At 37.2% G+C, this 27,244-nt stretch overlaps 1 long non-coding RNA gene across 1 annotated transcript; it reads left to right on the top strand.

The window, feature by feature from the left end:
- Positions 1–1,696: 1,696 nt before the first annotated feature.
- LOC139361738 (uncharacterized) lies at positions 1,697–12,404 on the top strand. The gene is made up of 3 exons (XR_011619322.1): positions 1,697–1,824; positions 2,466–2,593; positions 12,229–12,404. It is a non-coding gene; the product is annotated as an uncharacterized lncRNA (long non-coding RNA).
- Positions 12,405–27,244: the final 14,840 nt, after the last annotated feature.

Below are 27,244 nucleotides of genomic sequence, written 5' to 3' on the forward strand. Positions count from 1 at the left end.
GTACAATAGCTTTAGAGGGAAACTTGGCAGATCTAGTAAGATTGAAAACAAGATATCCTACAGTGCAGTAATTCCAACTTTAGGTATATAATCTAGAGAAAACTTATACATTAAAATAAGAAAAAATGTAGAAGTATGTTCTATGCAACCAAAAATTGAAAACCACCTAAATTAGTATAATTAGAGAGATGGATAATGAAGCATTTACATTCATATGATCGGATACTATTAGTTAAAAAGAATAAACTACGTAGTTTTATATTAAAAACAGTATATCCCTAACAGATATTAATGATAAAAGGCAAATTATAGAAAACACATTGTATGAGAGTATGTAAATTTAAAAAATACACACAATGCTACGTACTACTTATGGAAAAATGCATATGAAGTAAAAGTATAAAGGCATGCACTGAAAGAATATATGTCAAATTCATGGTGATGAATCACTCTGGGAATGGAAAGAGTGAAGTAGGAATGAAGTTCAGGAACAAAGAGGTCTTCAACTTTATTGGTGCATCCTTCATTTTTTTATAAGACCAACAAGTATATTATAAAAAGTAAATAAAAGTCAGTTATGAGTATTTGGTACAATGGTGTTTTTCACATTATTCTCTGAAATTTTAAAGATTGTTTTAGTTTTCTCTGGAAACAGAAGTTAAAAAAATTAAGCAGGCAATACAATGCAGGTTGAAAACCATTTAAATTAGTATCATTAGAGAAATGGATAATGAAGCATTTACAATCATATGATAGGAAACTATTAGTTAAAATGAAAAAACTTGGTAGTTTTATATTAATAACAGTATTAATATGTTGTTAATAACAGTATTAATAAGAGGTATAGGTGAATAAGAGGTATAGGCCCACATCCACAAGAATGGAGGAGGGAAAAATCAGCATAGGCTGGATGAACCCTAAACAGACTGGTGAAAGTGAGAAGGTAATCCTGGACAGGGATACTGCTTTAAGGATCTCATGAGGTGGAGTTAGAACTCCTTGGACCCAGACTTAGTTTTGCTGCATGATCTGTGTGACCTTAAGAATTTGCTGCATATCTCTGAGCCTCAATTATCTCCATAATGGGTCGATTAAATAGATAACGACCCATTAATAAATCACCCACCACATACCATGGCACATAGAAGACACTTATTATCTCTAAGGAAAATCCTAAAGAGGTGGCATCTTCTACCCAACCTCAATCCAAACCAACCATCAAGAAATTGCTGATATGTTTTCCATCGTTAACTTTTGGAAATTAAGATGACAGATATTTTCTGGGCTTGATACTTGTGTTACAAGTTTGTTCTTGCAATAAGCTGGAGAGGTCTGTAAACAACAAGGTTATGTAATCTGATCCAGGTGGATAAAAGTTGGCTTGACCCACTGGGGTAGGTCACATGTGCTGGGTTGTGCGATCCTAACAGATTGACAGAGGTGAGGAAGTGTGTGCGTGTGTGTGTGTGTGTGTGTGTAGCACAGAAATAACAATTCAACCTATTTTCTTGCATCTTTCACATTTACTATTTAAAGCCTAACCTTGCTGGTGGTCATGGAGTCCTGATTGTTTCTTGTAAAGTAATGGGAACATCCACCTGAATGATGACTAAGCATTCATATTCCACCCTAGGTGTGAGAATAGGCGATTTCTTCAATTGTCATTAATTTTTGTTTGCTCTTTTAATTTTCCCCAGTAAAAGTGACTCTCAACCCTTTAAGAATGTTCATATCTCAAAAGACCCTCTACATCTGCTAAGTCAGAAGCCCAAATAATTCCTACAGATGAAATTGCTCCAGCTCTGTGTATTCCAATAGTGTCAGGTAAACATTAATTGATTTTGATATTGAGCAACAGTATAATCTGGGACAAGTGTTTCTTCTTTAGTTCCACTCGTTTTGGACACATGACATCAGAGACTTGCCCTTCTCAACTTGCCATACGCTTATCATTTACATACAAAAGCCATCACTAACATAAGCTACAATTATAAGACTTAATTTTAAAAATTAAGTGTGTTTCTCTTATATTCCTCAGATGTCAGAATTGTTTTCTTTACCTTCCATCATCTCCTTTACACCATTTTAGAAAGATGATAGGAGAAAAGAAAACCCAAAGAGAAAGGAAATATTCCAAAGTAGTATTTTGATTGCCTGAGGCATTTTAAGAACTCTATGTATTTGGCACCTGGAGGAAAACAGAAATTGATAATGCCAAACAGTTCATCATCACGAGTTGTTTTGGAGGATTAATTGCAGATTTATGGTTCAGAGTGGTATACTGTTCTGGAAAACAACAACAAATGTTACCTTGACTACCAGAAATTGCAAGAGTCAAGTCACAGCAATCTGAGTCTTTCGTTGAAATATAATAACTAAAAAGAAATCAAGTTCTGGGTGATTTCAGGTAAGGGTGCATTAGTTGCCCCAGTGATATTTACAAATATGAATATTGCTCCCAGCAGATTACTTCACTTTATATTCTTGAGGTCCTCTCACCTTGACAATCTGCCAGCTTCCCCAGCTACAGCTCTCTGTTTCCCCTTCTGGAACACCTCAGCCTTTGTGCAAGCTGCATTTTTCTAGTTGTAAGGTGAGTCAGCAAAAAATGTTCCTTTTCTTACCCATTGTAGATCATAATCTGCTTCTTAAAGTTTTAGGTTCCTCTTGTTCACAGCATTAAGGGAAAATGTTGTCTTCTTGGTTCTGTAATGTTTGAATTGTGTAAGATAATTTCTGCCTAGAGATAAAAAATTATCAAAATGGAGAATAACTTGCATTATCTCCTTGGGGGAGGATTCTTAAATTGTGGTTAATCTAGGAGCCTTGATTTGCTTTCTCACAGTTTGAACTAACGTTTCAAGGAGTTGGAAATTGTAGGCCTGTTTACAAAATTTTAGGCACTCCTTCCATTAAAAGATGGAGTCTGTCCTGACCCCCACTTAATTCTGGGCTGCCTCATGATTCTTAAAACTAGTGGGTGAGATCATACAAGGTAATGCAGCTTGCGCCTTGTTTGCAAGGACATTAACTTTTGTAACCCTGAAGCTTTATGTAACAGTCCAACTCCCCTGAAGCTACCATGCTCTAAAAAGGATCACATGAAAAGGATCACATATGCTCTCACCAGCAGGCTTTCCTGAGTCAAGTATTCCTAAGTCATCAAATCATAGGTTCCACACTGATGAATATAATGAATCAAGACGCCCACAGAAGATACTAAGCCCTAGCTGTGACCTCACTCCAAATGTTTATATTTCCCCAGTTAGGCCTCAGATATAGAGCAGAGTCAAACCATTCCTGCTGAGCCTTGTCTAAATTCCTGATCCATAGACTCCATGAGCATAATAAAGGGTTTTTTATGCTGCTAGGTTTTTGGATGGCGTATGTAACATATGTACCTGATACAACTTCCCTTCTTTTATCTCTCTTCTTTTTTTTTAATTAAAGTTCTGGTGTACATGTGCACAACATGCAGGTTTGTTACATAGGCATACATGTGCCATGTTGGTTTGCTGCACCCATCAACTCGTCATTTACATTAGGTATTTCTCCTAATGCTATCCTTCCCCCAAACCCCCACCCACCAACAAGCCCAGGTGTGTGATGTTCCCCTCCCTGTGTCCATGTGTTCTCATTGTTCAAATCCTACTTATTAGTGAGAACATGTGGTGTTCGGTTTTCTGTCCCTGTGATAGTTTGCTGAGAATGATGGCTTCCAGCTTCATCCATGACCCTGCAAAGGACATGAACTCATCCTTTTTTATGGCTTCATAGTATTCCACAGTGTATATGTGCCACATTTTCTTTATCCAGTCTATTATTGATGGACATTTGGGTTGGTTCCAAGACATTGCTATTGTGAATAGTGCCACAATAAACATACGTGGGCATGTGTCTTTACAGTAGCATGATTTATAATCCTTTGGGTATATACCCAGTAATGGGATGGCTGGGTCAAATGGTATTTCTAGTTCTAGATCCTTGAGGAATCACCACACTGTCTTCCACAATGGTCGAACTAATTCACACTCCCACCAACAGTGTAAAAGCATTCCTATTTCTCCACATCCTCTCCAGCGTTCCTGACTTTTAAATGATTGTCATTCTAACAGGCATGAGATGGTATCTCATGTGGTTTTGATTTGCATTTCTCTGATGACCAGTGATGGCGAGCATTTTTTCATATGCCTGCTGGCTGCATAAATGTCTTCTTTTGAGAAGTGTCTGTTCATATCCTTTGCCCACTTTTTGATGGGGTTGTTTTTTTTCTCGTAAATTTGTTTAAGTTCTTTGTAGATTCTGGATATTAGACCTTTGTCAGATGGGTAGATTGCAAAAATTTTTTTCCATTCTGTAGGTTGCCTGTTCACTCTGATGATATTTTCTCTTACTGTGCAGAAGCTCTTTGGTTTAATTACATCCCATTTGTCTATTTTGGCTTTTGTTTTCATTGCCTTTGGTGTTTTAGTCATGAAGTCTTTGCCCGTGCCTATGTCCTGAATGGTATTGCCTAGGTTTTCTTCTTAGGATTTTTTTTATGGTTTTAGGTCTTACATTTAAGTCTTTAACCCATCTTCAGTTATTTTAATAAAATGTGTAAGGAAGGGATCCAGTTTCAGCTTTCTACATATGGCTAGCCAGTTTTCCCGGCACCATTTTTTAAACAGGGAATCCTTTCCCCATTTCTTGTTTTTGTCAGTTTTGTCAAAGATCAGATGGTTGTAGATGTGTGGTGTTATTTCTGAGGCCTTTGTTCTGTTCCCTTGGTCTATATGTCTGTTTTGGTACCAGTATCATGCTGTTTTGGTTACTGTAGCCTTATAGTATACTTTGAAGTCAGGTAGTGTGATGCCTCCAGCTTTGTTCTTTTTCCTTAGGATTGTCTTGGCTATGCTGGCTCTTTTTTGGTTCCATATGAAATTTAAAGCAGTTTTTTCCAATTCTGTGAAGAAAGTCATTGGTAGCTTGATGGGGATGGCATTGAATCTATAAATTACTTTGGGCAATATGGCCATTTTCACAATATTGATTCTTCCTATCCTTAAGCATGGAATGTTCTTCCATTTGTTTGTGTCCTCTTTTATTTTGTTGAGCAGTGGTTTGTAGTTCTCCTTGAAGAGGTCCTTCACATCCCTTGTAAGTTGGATTCCTAGGTATTTTATTCTCTTTGTTGCAATTGTGAATAGGAGTTCCCTCATAATTTGGCTCTCTGTTTGTCTGTTCTTGGTGTATAGGAATGCTTGTGATTTTTGCACATTGATTTTGTATCCTGAGACTTTGCTGAAGTTGCTTATCGGCTTAAGGAGATTTTGAGCTGAGATGATAGGGTTTTCTAAATATACAATTATATGGGGTTTTCTAAATATACAATTATATTTTCTAAATATACAATTATATCATCAGCAAACAAAGATAATTTGGCTTCCTCTTTTCCTAATTGAATACTCTTTATTTCTTTCTCTTGCCTGATTGCCCTGGCCAGAACTTCCAATACTACATTCTATAGGAGTGGTGAGAGAGGGCATCCTTGTCTTGTGCTGGTTTTTAAAGGGAATGCTTCCAGTTTTTGCTCATTCAGTATGATATTGACTGTGGATTTGTCATAAATAGCTCTTATTATTTTGTGATACGTTCCATCAATACATAGTTTATTGAGGGTTTTTAGCACAAAGGACTGTTGAATTTTGTCAAAGGCCTTTTCTACATCAATTGAGATAATCATGTGGTTTTTGTCATTGGTTGTGTTTATGTGATGGATTACGTTTATTGATTTGCATATGTTGAACCAGCCTTGCATCCCAGGGATGAAGCCGACTTGACTGTGGTGGACAAGCTTTTCCATGTGATGCTGGCTTCTGTTTGCCAGTATTTTATTGAGGATTTTTGCATCGACGTTCATCAGGGATATTGGCTTAAAATTCTTTTTTTGTTGTGTCTCTGCCAGGCTTTGGTATCAGGATGATGCTGGCCTCAAAAATAAGTTAGGGAGGATTCTCTCTTTTTCTTCTGTTTGGAATAGTTTCAGAAGGAATGGTACCAGCTCCTCTTTGTACCTCTGCTAGAATTTGGCTGTGAATTCTTCTGGTCCTGGACTTTTGTTGGTTGTTAGGCTATTAATTATTGCCTCAATTTCAGAACTTGTTATGGTTCTATTCAGAGATTTGCTTCTTCCTGGTTTAGTCTTGGGAGTGTGTACGTGTCCAGGAATTTAACCATTTCTTCTAGATTTTCTAATTTATTTCTGTAGAGGTGTTTATAGCATTCTCTGATGGTAGTTTGTATTTTTGTGGGATTGGTGGTGATATCCCTTTTATCACTTTTTGTTGCGTGTATTTGATTCATCTCTCTTTTATTCTTTATTAGTCTTGCTAGCGGTCTATCAATTTTGTTGATCTTTTTAAAAAACCAGCTCCTGGATTCATTGATTTTTTTGTAGGGTTTTTGTATTTCTGTCTCCTTCAGTTCTGCTCTGATCTTAGTTATTTCTTGTCTTCTGCTAGCTTTGAATTTGTTTGCTCTTGCTTCTCTAGCTCTTTTAATTGTGATATTAGGGTATTGATTTTAGATCAATATAATATGTTTGTGGTGTTCTCTATTTTACCTGAATTTGAATAGAGGCCTGCCTTGCTAGGTTGGGGAAATTCTCATGGATAATATCCTGAAGAGTGTTTTCCAACTTGGTTTCATTCTCCCTGTCACTTTCAGGTACACCAATAAAACGTAGATTTGGTCTTTTCACATAGTCCCATATTTCTTGGAGGCTTTGTTTTCTTATTTTCACTCTTTTTCTCTAATTTTTTCTTATTGCTTTATTTCATTAATTTGATCTTCAATCTCTGATGGCCTTTCTTCCACTTGATTGAATCTGCTTTTGAAGCTTGTGTATGCTTCATGAAGTTCATGTACTGTGTTTTTCAGCTCCATCAGGTCATTTATTTTCTTCTCTACACTGGTTACTCTAGTTAGTCATTCCCTAACCTTTTTTTTAAGGTTTTCAGCTTCCTTGCGATGGGTTAGAACATGCTCCTTTAGCTCGGAGAAGTTTGTTATTACCCACTTTCTGAAGTCTACTTCTGTCAACTCATCAAACTCACCCTACGTTCAGTTTTGTTCTCTTGCTGGTGAGGAGTTGTGATCCTTTCGATGAGATGAGTCATTCTGGTTTTTGGAATTTTCAGCCCTGGTTTCTGCTCTGGTTTCTCCCTATCTTTGTGGTTCTATTTACCTTTGGTCTTTGCTGTTGGTGAACTACAGATGGGGTTCTTGTGTGGATGCCCTTTTTGTTAATGTTGTTGTTGATGCTATTCCTTTCTGTTTATTAGTTTTCCTTCTAATAGGCTCCTCAGCTGCAAGTCTTTTGGAGTTTTCTGGAGGTCCATTCCAGACCCTGTTTGCCTGGGTATCACCAATGGAGGCTGCAGAACAGCAAATATTGCTGCCTGCTCTTTCTTCTGGAAGATTGTTCCCAGAGGGGCACCCACCTAATATCAGCCAGAGCTCTTCTGTATGAGGTGTCTGTTGGCCCCTACTGGGTGGTGTCTCCCAGCCAGGGTACACAGGGGTCAGGGACCTACTTGAGGAGGCAGTCTGTCTGTTACCAGAGCTTGAACGCTGTGCTGGGAGAACCACTGCTCTGTTTAGAGCTGTCAGGCAGGGACGTTTAAGTCTGCAGAAGCTGTGCCCACAGCTGCCCCTTTCCCTAGGTGCTCCATCCCAGTGAGATGGGGGTTTTAATCTATAAGTCCCTGATTGGGGCTGCTACCTTTTGTTCAAATATGCCCTGCCCACAGAGGTGGAATCTAGAGAAGCAGTCAGCCTTGCTGAGTTGTGGTAGGCTCTGCCCAGTTCGAGCTTGCTGGCAGCTTTGTTTACACTGTGGGCATAAAACTGCCTACCCAAGCCTCAGCAATAGCGGACGCCCCTCCAGTGTCCCAGGCCAATTTCAGACTGCTGTGCTAGAAGCGACAATTTCGAGCCAATGGATCTTAGCTTGCGGAACTCTGTGGGCATGGGACCTGCCAAGCCAGGCACCGGAGGGAATCTACTGGTCTGCCACTTGCAAAGACCATGGGAAAAGTGTAGAATTTGGGCAGAGTGTACTGTTCCTCCTGGTACAGTCTCTCATGATTTCCCTTGGCTTGTAAAGGGAAATCTCCCGGCCCCTTGCACTTCCTGGGTGAGGCGACACCCCACTCTGCTTCAGCTCGCCCTCCATGGGCTGCACCCACTGTCCAATCAGTCTCAATGAGATGAACCAAGTACCTCCATGGGAAATGCAGAAATCATCCATCTTCTGCATTGATCTCACTGGCAGCTGCAGACTGAAGCTGTTCCTATTTGGCAGTCTTGGAAGAGTTCCCTTTTATTTCTCTTTTTATGACTGTGATAGAGCCCTCCTGTATCAGGAAGTCTCTAGTGTATATTGAAGAACTGCTATCAATAATGAAGTCCAGAACCAGTTGAAACAGCGTAAAAATCCTCTACTAGACTGACACATGTAGCAGCGTCACATATGATAAGTCAGATAAAACACAATGGTATTAATTGCCGAGAGATAATAATGTTCTTAAGAATATCAGAAATAGAAATAAAAATAAATGCACACACAGAGACACACACACAAGCTCACACAGGTTTGCTCAAGTACATGGATAGATAGGAAGTACTAGAAAATTATACATTATAATATGAACAGTCATTTCCCCTGGATGGTGAAATGATGGGTTATTTTTAGTGCTTTTAAACTCATTTGTATTTTTAAAATTTTTCTATTAATGTGCATGTATTACTATTATACTCTTTTGCATAACCATCTCTTTAACTCATTCAAATTAATATGGACACAAATTCTTGCCCTCTCCTCATGACGAATCCTTGCCCTCTCCTCAATTTTCTCTGGTTGCCAACCCCCATCTGTCAGCCTTCATCTGTCTACACTGAGCTGAATGAATTAAACTAGAGCATCATTGTAGTGTCAAAGGCCACGACTATGTTGTACCTTTATAGTGGATTCTTCTGAGTGAGCCAGACTCTGGCACATACCTGTAGACCTCTTATTTTGTGACTTGCTGTATATCTCTCCTTACTGGTCTGGATAGAACTCAAGGATGCTAAGACATGGCCTGCCTACTTATAATTTGAAACCTGGCACCTATGGGTGTAGTTTGAAACTACTCTGTCCATGGAGTCTCGTAGCATTGAGACTCGGTGTTGTCCTGTGGTTTTAAGGTACAGGTAAATCGGACTTTGTTGTGAGTTAATTTAAGTATCAGTCAGACCCTTTGTTATAACCTAGACTCCAGGCTCTGATCCATTCTAGTTTGCCCCATTTGGTTTTTTACATCTTCTCATCCACCAAGTCAGACATGGAATGATTCTCATTCATGCATAGGGAGTCACTGTGGTCATACAATTTATAGAAAACCAGAATCTTTTTTTCTAAAACATTGCTACCATTGGGTAATTAGCAGTCCCCAAATTATTTCCTTAATTGTTCATAACTTCATATTAAATCTTTTGTTATGTTTGTTTGCTTTATTTTAAAAGGAATATATTAAGTTTTATTATTCTGCTGAAACATTTCTTAGAAAACTAATTGATTATATAACTAACACTGTTTTTATTAAAATTCCAAGATTCACTTTTCATTTGGAAAGAAGGGATATGGTAAGCACACAAGCTCTAGGCAGTTGGAAGTGGAATTGGGAGGAAAAGCTATTGAGAGAACAGAAATACACAAAGAGAGGGCAAAGAAAACAGGAGTCCAACTTTGCCTGCTCACCACATTGCCTCCCTTACTCTATTCATATATTGGAATTCTGTTACAGTTCTATAGACTGTCTTAGGGCAGAGGGACTATCTTCTAACATAAAAATTCACAGACTAATTTGGATAAACTAGCATTTTCATAGTTCCAAATCAAGAAAGGACCAAAGTACTTCAGAATTGTTTTTTTTTTTTTTTTCCTTCTGTTGCTATAAAGGAGGAAACTCTTGGCTGCCAACAGAGATTGACAGACCAAGCAAAGAACAGAATGTTTTCATTTGAACATTCTAAGCTAATGTTGCTCTCCAAGCCTGTTCATGGAGAACTGTCTAGACTAATGGTCTCTAAGCAGATGCCACTAAAGAACATACAAATATAAAATAGTTATTGTCTTCAAGAAGGTAAAAAGTTACATATACAAGTTAAAACAGACTATATGCTGATGCTTACTACTTTAAAAATGACAAAATTTAGGTGTTAGAAATAATCTTATATAACCATAAAAATCTGTCCTAGTTGCTAATGTTCATAAGAATATCCGCTCTGGACACAGCAGGGAAATGAATCCCACAGGGGCGCCGTCATTCCACATGACAGCAGGGAAATGATAGCTGGGTCTGTCCTGAAAGGACCCAGGACAACAATGCATAAGGAAAAATCATCCTGTAATTTATAATCAGCCAGTAAATGATATGTTCCTCATGTTTGATTCCAAATTCTATTAATTCTAGTCATGTGATGTTTGATGCCATTTTATCAGTTTGAGTTTTGAAGGCTGATCATTAGAAGTACATTCTCTCATTATGACCATAAATTATGCATATTTATAACATTTTCCAGAATTCGAGCCTCAAAGATTCAGTAAATTAAATCAGAAAACATTTTTATGGACTTGTACTCTAAAAATTAAAGAGTTTTCCTTAAATGTAAATATTAACTAATATAATATGCTTGATGCTACGATACACTATTTACTAGCGATTTACAGCAGAGTCTGAAAAATGTATTTTATTAGGGGTCACAGAGTAGATATCCTAGGCATTGCAGGACATACAGACTCTGCCACAAGTTACTCTCCTATTGTAGCTCAAAAGCAACTAAAGGGAATTCATAAACAAATAGACAGCTGTGTTCTAATAGAACTTTATTTACGATAACAGGTGGTAAGCTAAATTGGTGCTGGGCCATAGATTTTCAACACCAGATTTAAAGAAATACAGCCTCTAGGAACCTCACCATAATGAAATGTTGTCCTTTCTTTGGCCTTTTGTTTTATCTCTTGTGCATGGTCCTTGAGTTTAAGTCTTTTCACAGGAACTATTTTAATAAAAGGATGCTGGTGGAAAGCCAGCTGAGTGAGGAATCAGAGCCTACTATTTTAATAAAAGCACTGGCCCATGTCAAGTATATGACTATGGGAAGTCACATAACCTCTCTAAGCTTCAGTTTTTTCATCTGTCACAAGGCAACTGCTTTTCCTATTTCCAGAGCTAGTGTAAGATTCCAATGAGGAAAAACTATGTGAAGGCACATTGTAAACCATAAAGTATAAAGTAAACCAAAACTAACACCCATTTGTAACACGATGCCTTACATGACAATAATTCATTAGACAGGATACATTAAAGGGGAGATAGTCCTTATAACTGCTTAATGCTAATCCCTTACAAGACCTTGGGAATATTCTACAGTCAGTGTTTACATCAATTACCTTCCATAGTCCAGAGCAGGAACGAGACATGTGCCATGAAAACAATTATTCCTTGTTTTTGTAGCGTCGTTTCCCTCTGACTATTCATTCACTAGGAGAGATTTTTTTTTCCTTCCACCTGAGTAGTTCACAAAACTTTAGTTCCTTGTCTTTCAAAGCTAATCTTTTGTAATTCAGATTTTCATAGAAAGTGTAAATTTACCTGTTAACCATTTCCTTAGTAGTTCTGGTTCACAATCCAAGGCACTTGTCTAGAATGCATCTTTTAAAACACATTCACATGGTAAGCGTGTTCTTCTTAAGGGAATGATCTGTCTTTCTTCACTGGTATCTTTCCATGAGATTTCCTGAAGAGACCCCTTCCAATGTCTTACATCTCGTTTTAATTTTCTGTAAGGTTGAGCATTTTTTATAGAAATTTTAATGACTTTTAAGTTCAGATCTTAAATTGCTGATGTGCATTTTTCTCCAGAAAGCCAAAGTTTTCTCAGAAGGGTGAATCCACAGTTCCTTGTACTTTCAATGGATACTCTGCTACTATAGTCTATATCTCTATTATCAATACCTTAGATTCATGAAATTGTTAAGTTTTATAATTAAATTAAAAATAATATTACTCTACTTTTGATTAAACACAAGACTTTCTATTTTGATATCAAACCATTTGATAACGTTTTAAACCAGGTTTTACAGAACTTTGAACAGAAGGGGCTATGTATAATTAACTAACCCTTCATTTTTATTTTCAGATATTGACACAAGAGACCCTTCATGGATTAGAACTTTTCAGCTGGATTAAAAGTCATGGCAACACCGGGAAACATAGACTTATGAGATTATGACATTTATATTTTACTGAAATCAAAAAAGGGAAAAATGAAGGTAGAAGTGTAGTAAGGACATAAAACTGTCAAAGAAGAGAATAATAAAATGGAGGTTAAACTGGAAAAAAAAAAAAAAAGCTTATACAAAGTGCTTACATCACCCAGTGAGTGAAAATTGTACAAATGAAAGAAGAGGCAGAATATATCTTTAAAAAGAAATAAAAGAAATGAAGGGGAAAAAAAGCATTCACCTTTATGCATCTTAATTAGTACTCTGAAAACTGGGCCAAAATTATAGGGGTGAAAGAGTTTTAAACTTTTTAAAGCATTTCTCAAGAAGGAAAACAAAGTGGCTTAAATAGAAATAATGTAAGCACATCTAAGAGAGCTATCTAAACTCTAAAAGAATGCTGACTTCTATTTTGTGACTCCAATTAGGCTCAGAAGAATGTGGATATGAACTAGCTAAAAGTGAAGGAAACAACTTAGAACAGATCTAAAGATAGACCATCTTTTGGAAAAAGGGAAAGGAAATCATCTATATACTAAAGAAATCACCACCTTGAATTTGATGAAGCAGCATTGGGGCAATTCATAGAAGTTTGTGTTTTATGTAGCAGATGATGAACTTTCAGACTCATTATACTCGAAAGCTAGTATTAAGTGAATATTTAAATACATTCATAAAAGGGTTAAAACCTTCACAAAGATAGAACTACAATAGGTTATAAGGGGAACAGGGATATTTTAGGCTTAAATAACTTAGAGATTGGCAAATACTGTAGCAAACAATCCTGCTCCTTCAGTATATGACACTTGGTCCTGTTTCAGATGCTGAATGCAAGGCTGTAAAGAGAGTGCAGAATTTATTAGAGGTTGATGTTCTGATGGTTTCAAACAGACCACAGTACATTTCAACAGGACTGTGTATTGGTTGTACAATGTACACAATACATTCAACATGTATTGTATGTATTGTACAATGTACCAATACATTCAACATGTATTGTATGTATTGTACAATGTACCAATACATTCAACAATGTATTGGTTGAAGTAGAAACAATACCAGAAATGAAGTGTATTATCAAGTATGACGATGTTATTTATAGACATAATGAGTTTCACTTACTAAATTCGGAGTACTTGGTTAGAATTCAAGTGGCCACTTATCCTGTACACAAACACGTACCCTTCAGCTTGCAGTTGATCAAACTGGAAAGGATCTCTGCAGCTGTGAAGCAGAGCCCTGTCACTTAACAAAGATGAGTGAAGCGTTTTATTGTTTGTTTGTTTCTAGATTAATGCTTTTTAGATAATCTCTTGTAGGGTTATCACTATCAGCATCTGGCTAAAGCATAAGGCAGAAATCTTACTACTGGAATTGTGCTGAGGGTTCCTGAGCAAGTCACCTCACGTCCCAGGCCTCCGTTTCCTACTTATCAACAAGTGTACCAAATGAGGGCAAAGTAGGTGTTTGTTTTAATTTTTACCCTCTTATTTCAGAGATTTGTTTTCAGATTCCCTCCAAAAGACTGGTCACAATCTGTTTACACCAGATTTGAACATGTGTGGACACCCGCATGCATGTGTCTATTGTGAGTCAACAAAGGAATTCCTTAAATCTCTACTAGCTTTCATATTCTCTTGTATTTCTAGTCGCTCTTCCAAAAAAACTTGCTAGATGCAAAAGGATAGATATGGATATGGACGTGGACACAGGCCTAGGTATAGACAGATACACTTATGTAAACACACACGTATATACTTGCGGGTACTGTTAGGTACTGGGGATCCAAAGATGGCTACCAAAAACAGCCCTTACTCACTGAACATATCCTGCAGGTCAAACATTGCTTTAAGCCCTTTGCACTGTGTTCAGTACAGTGCCTAACGTATAAGCATTCAATAAATGTGCTGAATGAATGCTGAATCCTTGAAAGTCATCAAAATGTCTTTCTTCCTTCATATCTCTCATATGAATTGTCAATTAAGGTTTTTAATTTCTGGGTCGGGGGTAGTTAAGAGCACGAATATCTATATGTGGTTAGTTATCTTTAATGTATAATTAAACTATAAATGTAACTACTTTCAAAACTTAGTTTTTCTTTAGCCTCTAGCATCAGCTTTAAAATCTTATTTTATTAAAAAATATATAGTAGTTTTATAGAAGAGCAAAAGCTTTTTTTTAATTAATGATCAATTTGTTTATGAATGTAAAGGATTAAGATCATAGGAGATCTTGTTTGGGAACCATTAAAACCATTTACACACTTAGTTGGACAGATTCCTTAAACATGTCGAATCACACAGATTAATATATCCAATTCTTTCAAACACTTCAAGTATCTGAAAAAACCCCACAACTTTCATAAGTAAAATTTAAGCATTTAAAAACCTTAGATAAATCTCATATATCAAACTTATAAATGTAATAAGTCATTATCCTAAGTATCAAAGAAACATCTGCACAAAGCATAAACAAAGCATCACAATAATTATAAAATTTACAAACAACACGCTGTGTAAATACAATATTTTTTAAAATATTGAGGCTTCATTCATCTTATAATCATTGCCCTATTGAAATTCAAGCCTTTATGGGGTAAAATATTTACCAGCCAAAGAGAAACTTTATTGCCAGAGTGCTATATCAAATGAGGTTACAACTTCAGTTATTGGCCAGATATTTTTAGACCAAGACCCCCAAAATATGGCTGTTTTCGAGAAGGCCTTTGTGTGAGCCACAGTTCATTGACCTGAACTAGTTCTTGGTGTAATGGGACTTTTTCAGTCTTTGTCTTTTATTTTGGTGGAGGGCAACATAATGCATTTTATGTTTCTATATTTAGTTTTAAAATCATCAACTTTCGTAGAAAATGTATGGGACATTTCTTCACAAATTTTGGTTGCCACATCATTTAGATTGATGAAATTCTGTGTGTGTGCACACATACAAGCAATCCAATCTAAATGATAAAGTTTCTTTACTCCACAATGGGATCCTCTACCCTGTTAATATTTCATTTTTTGTCTCTCACATTGATTTACATATTGACTAAAGCAAAAAAATGAAAAGAGGTCCCTCCAAGGAAATGAAGTCGACAAAAGGAAGATGACTAAGTACACTAGAATCATAGGTAACTGGTGCACATTGTTTCAAAAAGGGCTATTCAAACATGTCAGATATGAAAAGTGAGTTTGGGTTGGGGATTGTATTAAGATGGTAACTTATAGTTGTATAGTTTTCTATTGCCATTGTAATAAATTATCACAAACTTAGTGGTTTGAAATAACTAAAATGTGTTATCTTACAATTTTGGAAGTCCAATATCCAACACAGGTGTCACTGGGCTAAAATCAAAGAGCTGGCAGCACTGCCTTTCTTTCTAAAGGTTCTAGGAGGGAACCCATTTTCTTGCCTTTTCCAACTTCTAGAGGCTGCCTGTACTTCTTGTCTGGTGGCCCTGTTCCATCCTCAAAGCCAGTCTTTCTCACAATATTCTCTCTCTGGTTCTACCCCTTCTGCCTTTCTCCTCCTCATTTAAGAACACTGGTGATTACAGTGGGCTCACCAGGTAATCCATAGTAATCTCACTTGTTTGAATTTAATTAAGGTTAGCAACCTTTATTCTATCTGCAATCTGAATCCCTTCTTGCCATGTAATATAGCTCATTACAAGTTCTGGGGATTAGGAATACTCAAAGACATCTTTAGGAGATCATTATTCTGCCTACTAAAATGGTATTGGCTAGACTATAAGGCAACCTAAAATTTGCCTTTTACTAAGAAGCTAATTACTTCTCCACAGAGATGACTGTTAGCGACAAAAACAAAAAACAAAACAAAAACCCAAATTTAAAAAGATAAAAGTTATATTTCATTGTTAGCACTTTAAGCCCCTTATTTGATGGAAGCTAGGTTATACGGGAAACTGAGAACAAAATCAGACTGAGGTTTTTTCTGCCTCCTTACAACTAAAGCCCTGACCCCACCTAAAATATCATTGCTCCAATTTAAAGAAAGGCAGTGTACAGACAGAATGTGTAGCAAGAATGAATGGAAGGGAGAAAGCTAGAAGGAAAGCATATTCACCTGGCCCTGGTTTATTCATATCTCTTCTACAAGACTTCATTTTCAGAAATTATAGTTCAATTACTGTCTACAGGAACACCCCCAACTTTGGGAATAAAATGAGTGAGGGATTATAGATGCTTAAACTTCATTTAGCCAAAAAGCTTATACTAGAGGATAACACCCACAACCGAAAGGTACATGTAAATCACTCAAGACATAATCTTAGAAGTTATTTTAGTTCATTGTAAGTATAACAGGATGAGCCACTGTTTGAGCTAAAACCAGGGAGCAAGCTGAAAATGAATCTGAAGAACAATATTCAAGAATTTGTTACCAATACTTAGTTTGAAGGGTTCAACCTGTTAAAACCCACACTTAATTCTTCCCAGAAAGAGAGACCAAAGTTGGCAATGATACAAATTCATGTTCTATCTCTGTATCTGTAGTGTAGGTTGAGAAAGAACCTATTTCATTTTGCACATACCTGGTTTTGTGCAATTATTTTTGCAGGTATTATGATAGTTTCATTTCTATTTTGTTTATTTTAAAAACAAATCTATATGCTGCAGAGCACTTTTTTTAGAGTAAGAGGAACAGCTCATCAAATCAGAAATAATTGTCATTTATCTAACAGAATGGCGGTGATATGTAGAGATAGCTGATATTCTAAGACTATAGAATAGAAAGTTTCTAATCAGTCTCTCAAGAAGCAAAAGACTGGATCTAAAGCAATGAACATCTCTCAATAAAACTTTCCAAAATTAAATAAAGCTGTCACCCATATAAGGAAAATGAAGACCACTGGGATATCCTTTAACAAACTGCTTTTCTCTCTCCCTCTCTCTCTCTCTCTCTCTCTCTCTCTCTCTCTCACACACACACACACACACACACACACACACACACAGACACACACAGCTTCCCATTTTCTTGGAAGAAGATTCATTTGTCTCATATTGGGAGGCACTTTGCACTTTGTGCTTTTTGGTTCATCACAACACCAACTATATTAATGACCAAAAGCTGAGCTACCAAGCTGGGTTCTCATGGAATCATTGCATTTCCTCAAATAGCTTTGTTGAAAGGAACCAAACAAACAAACAGCAAACAAAAAAACAGATCTTCAAGTGAGAAAAGAAGCGATTTGAAGTAGCTTTGCTAACTCAGAGCTAGAAATGGATGGGCCACCAATTTGTTTTGTTCACTTCCATTCTCATGTGCCTGGTTTCAAACTTGGTAGAATCATTATCACTAGGTGATTATTTAAAATAAGACTGAGGACCTGGATGATTCTTAGAATCATTCTAGGATTTTCTTTAGCAATTGCTTCACTGTATGAAAGAAAGCAAAAAGCCTTTAGGTAGGAGTCATTTGTCCCTTCACCCTCTTTCTACTCTTCAATTCGTATTAGAAACATATTAAGAGGAACCCTTTACCAAGACCATTCAACTCACATTATAAGAATTCTCCTATCTTGATACCAATTCCTTGATATATCTTATTCTTTTTTTTTTTTCAAAGACTGTAAGAAAGGAAGTGCAGGCATCCTGAGTCTTTTTCTGACATAAGTAAAATGTAGCTAATGATGTCCTGAAATGAAAGTACATATAACTAAATGTAGATCCTATGCTTAACAAGTGATGCAACAGCAATATAGGAGAAAACTTTGAGAAAAGGTTTATTTCTCCATTGTCCATTGGAAAATAATACCACATTAAATGGTTTCTTACTTTCAAATTCAAGTTACATTTTGCCCTACTCAGATATACCAGTAATTTATATCTGAAAAACACTGCATAATCAGCCTTTGTAATCTAAATCATAAGTCACCAGAAACTTACTCTATGATTTCAGAGATTCTTTATCTTCATTTTGAAATCCTAATGACTTAGCTTCAAGTCTCTGCCCTGTCCCACTTTTTGTTAAGCAGCGAATGATCTATAAATAAAAAGTTAAATGCACTAGGTTGAACTCTCTATTTATAGGAATATTTTTGTACTCAGAATCATTTTTCAAAGTGAACAATCAAAATCTAAATCCTATGCTTCATAAAATTTAATGGTTGCATAATGGATTTTCTTACAAGAACATATGCCTTTATAATTAAATAGAAATTGAAGTAACTTTGATGGACTATAACCCTATGATTTATACGAAACCTGGTACAAGGTTGGTGCTTAATAAATAACATCCTCCAATTAATGTCTCTATTTAACGTATGTTTGCCTTTTGTTTCCCATCTTTCCTAGAGCAGGTGCTCCTTCTGTGCCTATGTGCAATGGTAACTGAAGAGATATTATTGATCAAGAATGACGGCTATTACCTTGAAAAAAGATCAGTGTTGGTGCACCTTCCTCATGTTGGTCATTGCCCATCTTCATGTAATTAAGCATTTCTGTTAAATTAAGTCCTTAACAAATACGCCTCTGTGGTTTTCCTTTCCTTCTTTTTCAAAAAATCATCGATTAACCATAATAAGAGCTTGAAAGGTCATTGCCAGGAAGGAAATGTTTACAACCTTTGTGCAAGCCAAGAAAACAGGAAATCAACACTAATGATTCTGGCTACACAGACTTCTGTCCACTTCTTACTGCTGGAGCTGGACATCCACTCCACATAAGGCTTACTTTTTCTCAATGCCTCCTAGTTGTGCTGTCCTGCATCCCTTTTTTAGAAATGAATTGAGAACGATATGAATTGCATATAGCATATGTTGCAATTTATTTAGAGAGAGGCTTGAAGAATAAGCCACATGTTTGGGGAAAGCAGCTTAAAAGTGATCATTAAGAATATGAGAAGCAATATATAGGAAAAAAGTACACACAGTGAAAATGACCAGAAGAAAAAAAACCTGCCAAACTATTTTTTCTTACAATACACTCACTTTTTCTAAATTTCAAAGTGTGACTCTTCTGGATGATTCCAGCCATCTGTGTAGTAAAAATAGATTTACAGAAGATATGGATATGGACTCTGCTCTGTTGGAAGTAGAAAACCCCTTCATTTTCAAATCTGTCTGGTATTTGCCTTAGTGTAGGGGGCATCTGGACAGCAGTCACAAATTCCTTGTGACCACGATACCAAATATTTCAGAGGAAAAAAGCTCATAAAAACAAGGCAGGAAAGGAAATCCATGTGTCATCAGGACCATATACCTGTCTCTATGTCATTCCAGAGGAACAGCTGTTAACTGTGGCCGTGGAGAAATTCCAGGAAGATAAAAGACAGAAAAGTGTTTTATTTTGGTGAAAAGCAAAATATATATTAAAAAAAATCAGGAAGCAAATTATACAGGAAGGAACCAAAAGTGGCAGAAGACAGAGTATTAATATTATCATGATCCAGTCCACAGTCATAAAAATGTTTCCCCTAAAGCAGTGGTTCACAAAGTGTGATACCTGTATCAGCAGCATCAGCATTACCTGAGACTGTGTGAGGTACACAAATTTCTGTGCTCAGCCCAAACTCAATGAATCAGAAACTCTGGAGCCAGAGCCCTCTCATCTGCTTTAACAAGCTGGCCAGGCAACTCTGATGAATGGCAGAGTCTGAAAACCATTGCTTTAACCATTCAGTAAATGCCCACTGAAATACAATTGTCATTTGAGACACATCCCTGCCTGCCAACATTTTATGTTTATAGACTGAACTCACATTAGATGCATTAATAACAATAGAAAGGTCAGGGCGCTCAAATGTCTACAGAAGGTAGGCAGCTGTGTCCAGCAGTGCAGGTTGCATGCGAAGTCCTGCAAGGCAGGTATCATAAATGAGGGCAGTGGGCCAGGCAAAAACTGATGAATCGAAACATAGTCCTCATCCATGGATCCCAGCCATTATTCAGGTCTGGCTTCTTGTTGTTGTGAAGAAATGCATGCCCAGTATTGCTAGATTTCCCAGCTTTTTAAAGAAACCAGAGATGAGAATCTTGAAGTATAATTAACATATTTTAAAATCTTGACAACTAGTTCAATTAGAAAACTGATCATGTGTCCACATTCAACCTCTGTGTGGACAGTGGAGACAAGGGGAGAATGATATAGGAAAAGAGAATAAAAGTTGTTAAGCTTGATTTCTCTTATATTGTTTGTTTCCAAAATTATATTTAAGCAGATATAGCAATTGCCTTTATACTGTGATTTTAAATACTCTCTGTCTACCATTTCCGAAGAAATCTCTCTACATCCATCTGCCACAATGTCTGAAATTCTATCATTAAAGATAATTGCCATTAGTTTAACTTTTCATGCCTCAAATATTTTCCTTCTCCTAAAATTATCCTATAGTGATGATCTAATGAACATGGCCTCTAGAGTCCTGTGACCTGGTTTCAAATCCAGCTGGCTTTGTCATTTACTAACTATATAATTTTGAATATGCTGTTAAGTGTCTCTAAGCTACAGTTTCCTTAGCCGTAGCTTAAGGATAAGCAATTATACCTTTGCTGTGATGATTAGTAGGAATTTTTGGACCATTGTCCAGATTCAATAAATGATATTTACTGTTCTTGTTTCAATCAAAAACACTTTCCTGTGATGAGTTTATTAGATTTTATTAGACTGCTTTCCTCTGGGGATTGGAGAAAAAAAAATGTTTAATGGCAAAACAGACAGGGTTAGCTTGAGAAAATAACATGTCCTAGATATTGAGACTGGTAGGTAGCAATGGCAGGGGAGTGTCTTGGTCTATATGCCATACTCCTACTGACCTTGCCCCCAGCCCTCAGATACACAAAGGGCTGGTAGAGACATGTTATAGGTTTTCTGCCTACAGATCATCATCAATATTCCCTTGCTGAAGGATTTATTAATACACAAGACTCATTGAAAGCAAGTCACCAAAATATCTCCTACATATATTTATATATAGCCTCAGAAAATTTTTGAAAATGTATCCATGCCTCTAGTCATGCCTTATCTCTCCTCCATCACTATGTATTCTTGCTAATAATTGATAATAGCAACATTTAATGTGATATATTATCAATTATGTTTCACATTTTCCTGTTTAATGGTAAGAATAATCAACACTAGTTGACATAGGGAAAATGATAAATTCATAGGTATAACCAGTCCTGGGAGGTATCTTCTAGAATTTAAATGAATGGTCAACAAACACTCAGACATGTCATGCCAGGTTTCTGTTGATTTTTGCATATAAGTTTGATGCATTAATAACACTACTTTGAGGGACTTTGTTTTATCAGGGACCAAAAAATGACACAGGAGCTACCTTAGGGATATAGATTGAGAAGTCTATAAAGAAAGAAGAGAAACTTCTAGCAGAAGCTAAAGCCTTTTGAGAAAGTGGCGGACATTTTCTTCTTATGTGTCTTATGTGTCTCTTGTATCACACCTTCCTGCATGGGATTCCATAAACAAATACATACATGTTCTAGATCAAAATCACAGTTTGCTCTCAAGGTGTTTAACTCTGCCCTTTTTATAAATGTTTATAGAGAATATGGTCAAAATGTTCAATATAGATGTGATTTTATATATTTGTCATGAAAGAGGAACTGAAAATATAACAAAAGAAAACCTCAATGTAGAATCTCCAAGATTCAGCAGTGTACAGCTATTTAAACAACCTGATAAAGAGAAGCAGGTTTTCATCTGAGGGGTGGAAGCCGTATATGGTCTCAAACAATGAGGGACATAGAATATCTCAAATCAGTTCAGAAAACCTTTTTTTGAATATCTACTCTGTGCCCAGCACAGGGCCGTAGTGCTGAAGAGGAAGGTAGAACTGTATTTCTCTCTCTGAAGACCTGGCAATCTAATAAAGACCTATTATGGGACTAAATATATATTCAATTATTATTAGAATGTTACTAAGTTCCAAGGTTGAGTTACCTACAGGACAGTGGTTTAGTCCAATCTGGTATATCTGAAACAGGTTACTGGAGGAGATAATGTCTAAAATGATTCGTACTTAACTATTAGTTAGGCCTGGTGGGTTTGAGCACAAGTTGGAAAGGGTTTATGTTAGACACATCCACTGCATTTCACTTCTACTTTCAGTAGCCTAGCACATTTCACCATCATCTTTAGTTCAGACTGTCAAAACAGCCCCTAATGATCTCCCTATATCCACATTTGTCCCATTTAATCCATTCTTTACATGGCGGCATGAATAACTCTTCAAAGCATACATTTTACTATGCGGTTGTCCTGCTTGAAAACTCTTCAAAGGCATTTCCAGTGCAGTCAGGACAACATCATAACTCTCTTCCATGGATTATAAAACCTTGCACAATTTAGCCCTTGCCTGTCTTTCTGGTACTCTAGTACTACTTTTCTCACATAGCCCATACCCCAGGGTCTGGAACCTCTTGCTCATTCCTGTTTGAGAACTTTAGCATAAGTAGCTTGCGCTGTCATTCTCTACATGGTTGTCTGGTTTCCATCCATCCAGACTTTGCTTAAGTCTCTTCCTCAAGAGGTCACTTCCAGCTCCATCTCAACAGCAGACTTTCCATTTTACCTCCACTGTTATTACTGTAATTTTCAAACCTCAGCCCCGCCTTCAGTTTCTTCCCAAGCACCTAATACAGTTTGTAAGATTATAAACTATATTTATATTAATTTTTAAATTATAAGTTAACATGCTTAAGTTGACCTCCCCCACAAGGATATCAGGCTAGAACTACATGTGTTTTGTCTCCATTGTTTCCCAGTGCCTAGCAAAGAATCTACTTTTTAGTAGATCCTCAATAAATATTTGTTGAATGAGTAAAAGAAGGAGGTAACATGTATGTGATAACATGTGTATTCATTATCTATTTTTGTGTAACAAATTACTCTAAAATGTCATGGCTTAAAACAACAAACACATATGACCTCACAGTTGCCGTGGGTCAAGACTCCAGGCAGAACTAGGTTCTGTGACTCAGGGTCTCCTACAAGTTGGTAATCAACATATTGGTAGAAGCCATAGTCATCTCAAGGTTCCACTAGGGGAAGACTCACTTCTAATCTCATTCATGTGGCGGTTGGCAGGATTCCGGTCCTTATAGGCTATTGGCTATGTGGCTTTCATAGGAAATGAGAGCCAGAGACTGAGCAAGACAGAGGTTACAGTCTTTTATAACCTAATCTCAAAATGACATCCCATTGGTTTTGCCGTACTCCATTCCTCAGGAGTAAGACACTAGATCCAGCCCACACTCAAGAGGAGGGAATAACATAGCAGGAGGCAGGGACGATTAGGGGCCATCTGAGACACTGCCTACCACTGCATGCAAGGACATTATGTACAGAAGGACTTATTTATCATCAGTGTAGTGTCAGACTGATGATGGATGGGAGACGTTTGAGCTCTGTGAGGGTGGGGACCACTTTCCTTCAGTGACCTCTTTTATTTCCAGTAACTAAGATAGTCCCTAGCACATGAGAGGTCCTCAGTATTTATTTCTCAAATGAATAAAGAACAAAATATTGTGTGGGGACAGGCTAGTATGAAAGAAAAACTAGCCCTGACAACCTACTTTTGCTTTATTTTTTCCCCATAGCATTTCACACCTCCTAGCATAGTGTGTTTATTTATTATGCTTACACTTTATTGATTGTTTCTCCTGCTGAAATATAAGCACTCTAAAAGCAGTAATTGGTTTTTCTCCTTGTTCTTTCCTCCTTATTTTTCCACTTATATTTCCCAAGTTCTCCAAACAATCATATTTAGAGTTCAACACAGTTTGTTAAATAAATTTAGTTAATCTCAGTCTGATTCTTAGACCAGCATCATCAGCATCCTCTGTGCAGATTTTCAGGCTTTGCCCTAGAACTGCTAGGTATGTCTCTGCAGCTTAACAACATTCCCTGGTGACTTCTATGCACACTGAAGCTTGAAAAGGCACCGTTTTAAATGATTGAAACAGAATCAAATGCGGGAGAATTGACTCAAGTCCATCCTCTCAACTGGTACACTGTTTTGCCTGTAGCAATAGTTGTAGTGCAGAGGTTAACAATGATCTGTTTGAAAAAATATAACCTATAAATCAAAGAGGGGTTATTCCTTTTCTAATCTTACTCGCTCATATTTTCATTCTAATATGGCTTCTTCTGGGAGAAAGAGGTGGAGCCACAATCAGCGTACTGGGAATTCTGCAGCAGGAATATAGGCAATCCTTAATGTAAACAACCATGGGAAAAAATACTGAGAATACTGCCCTAGAGTATATGTACGCCTGACCTCAAGTCCCCCAAAATGAAGTTACACTGATACCAGTTGGCTTGTTAATATGAATCACTTCTGCTACATGTGTCAATAAACTGATCGGAATTAGAAAAAGTCATAGGAGGAGGATTCTAAGGTCCTGCCAATATTTCCTTCCTGTTGGTGCCCTGAAGCAGTGAAAACCAGCAGCAATAACTACAACTACAATAAAAATTCTGGCCACATGGAAAAAAATCTGCAGCAGTTAATTACCTCTGAATCCTGGGAAAACAGAACCCAAATATTCTCTTAGGTCAGACTTATTGTCATTATTAAGGAATTTCATAAAATGCTGAATACCTGCTATGCCAACAATACCTATCTGGAAAGAAAAAAAAAAAGCTGCCAAGAGGAATGCCTTCTGTGCCGGTTTTCATGCTTAATGTAGATTTCATGGTGGTGACCCCAACCACCTTTGCCACAGTGGATGAATCCAGAGTCAGATTGCTGCCTAAGAGATAGGAAATTGCCTATAAGCTGCCTGGTGGCCTAGCATGAATATTCTGCCTAATAAGAATGGCACATGCTCCATAGTGACACCAGTAACTGTGGTTTCAGTCACAGTGATGGCCCCCAATAAAACATGCTTCTTAGTATTCACAGTCTTGTGCAATCCCTTTCATTTGAATTTAGGCTGAGCCTGTTGACTTGCTTTAATCAATAGAATGCAGCAGAAGGGACTCTCTGGAATGTGGGATGCAGGGCTAATCAGCCTGTACCATCTTTGGGGTTGGCAGAGACTAAGATTTGAATAATTTCCTACCATCTTCAGGACATATCAGCCTCAATAAATGTTTTACTGAATAAAACATAGATATCAAACTTTCAAACCTCCAACCTGCAGGGAAAGGCCTGCAGTGAAGAGTAGAAGCTCAATTTAACAAATGTGGGACTGGCCAAGTTCAAAACCATTCAAATTTGGCACCTTTGGCCTCAGAAATTCTGACATAATTAAAGGGACTAAAAACCAATTCTCAAGCAACAAGTAGTTTGCTTTTAAGCTTTCTCTCAACCCCTAACCAGGATAGGAACCGAGGAAAAACAATTCATAAGAAAGGGAGAAACAGTTTCCTTAAGCCACAGATCTGAAGCAGAAGTCACCTAGAACACAGTTCCTCCTCCAGAAGATGATGAATGAAGCCATCAAAGCAACCAGGGTTTTCTTTCAAAACTATTCATGAGCCTGAGCTCCATTGAGTATTATCGCTGTTATTATTCATGCGTCTTTCATCTCTTACAATGAACTACAGTTTCAGAGTGAAACTATCAATACATGTTAGTTTCTCAGGGGGAGAAAATGACATAGAAATTCAGCCTGAGGCAGAAGGCACTTTTCTCACACTGGTGTCCTCATGCCTCTCTACCAAGCCCCCATCAAATACGCACATTCTTCCCAACCCACCCCATCTCCCTGTCTAAACTGGATGATTATATTAAAGAGTAAAACTATAGCTTCTCACCCTATTTTCACCTGATGCAGGGCACAAAGTAAGACATAACCTTGGCCACCGTAAATCTGCAAGTCCTTAAAAAGAGGAGAGAGGTTATTTCTCATAATAGACAAATAAGTTTCAAGGAATTCAGTTTGACAGATTCAGTTGATTGTTAACATGGGGAGTCAGGGTGGGGTTTGTGCTCACTATGGAGGATGCTTCCTTTAATTGGAGAGTTTAACTTGCCAGCCACTTTGGACTGCATGCCAGTCCCTGACAGAAATCAAATAGCCTTTGCCCAACCAACTGGGCTAACTTCCCCTCTAAAGCAGCTACCTTGACTTATGGCAGCTCCCAGTGTGCTCAAAGGAATCGACCTCTACTTCCTGCACTTTCCAAGAAATTTTTTGAGCAATGAATTGTCCACACAAAGGAAATCCATCTGTCAATAATGCCATGAATGACTTAAATAAGCTTCATTATTATAATGTGGAGATTTAATATCTAAGGCAATTATTCTCTTCCACCTTGGATTCCTATATTTAGTCAGCACCAGTCTGGGGAGACAACAGACATCCCTTGGAGCCCAGCTTATCTGATAGAACAACATAACCTTTAGATCTGATAACCGTGCCAAATATTGAATACTTAAAAGCAAATGTTATTCTAATTAACTGCATTCACATATGACAGCAGCTTCTCCTTCCAAAGCTGGGTTGGAAACTTCCCCTCAAGACTCAAAGCAGAAGCAGAGCAAAATAATAATAATAATAACAGCATATGAACATAAAGCCAAGTTTGCATTAGATAACAGGAAGCTATCCATGACCTTCAAAGGTTAGTGGGTATTACAGCCTAGTGTATTCTGCAGTGCATGGTAAGAATGTGGTCACTAGGGAATAACATATCTATAGGGCCAAAAAACACCCCAAAGCTGGCTGGGCAGTTTCGCAGATAGGATTATGAGACAGTGGGAACAGAAAAATGGCTGATTTAACTCACCTACTGTAAGTAAACTTCCATTTTTCCTGAAATGACTTTCAGGAACTCAGTGCTATGGTGAGTTCATCATAAATATTCTATTTATTTTCTCTTTATTATTATTCTAAGCATACAAGTGATATGTGCTTATTGTAGATAAATTAGAAAACACTGATGAACAAAAAGAAATATAATTAAATTATACACCCACAAACATTGTACTAGTCACAAA

The sequence above is a fragment of the Macaca nemestrina genome, chromosome 2 (assembly GCF_043159975.1).
Source record: "Macaca nemestrina isolate mMacNem1 chromosome 2, mMacNem.hap1, whole genome shotgun sequence".
Classification (NCBI taxonomy): domain Eukaryota; kingdom Metazoa; phylum Chordata; class Mammalia; order Primates; family Cercopithecidae; genus Macaca; species Macaca nemestrina.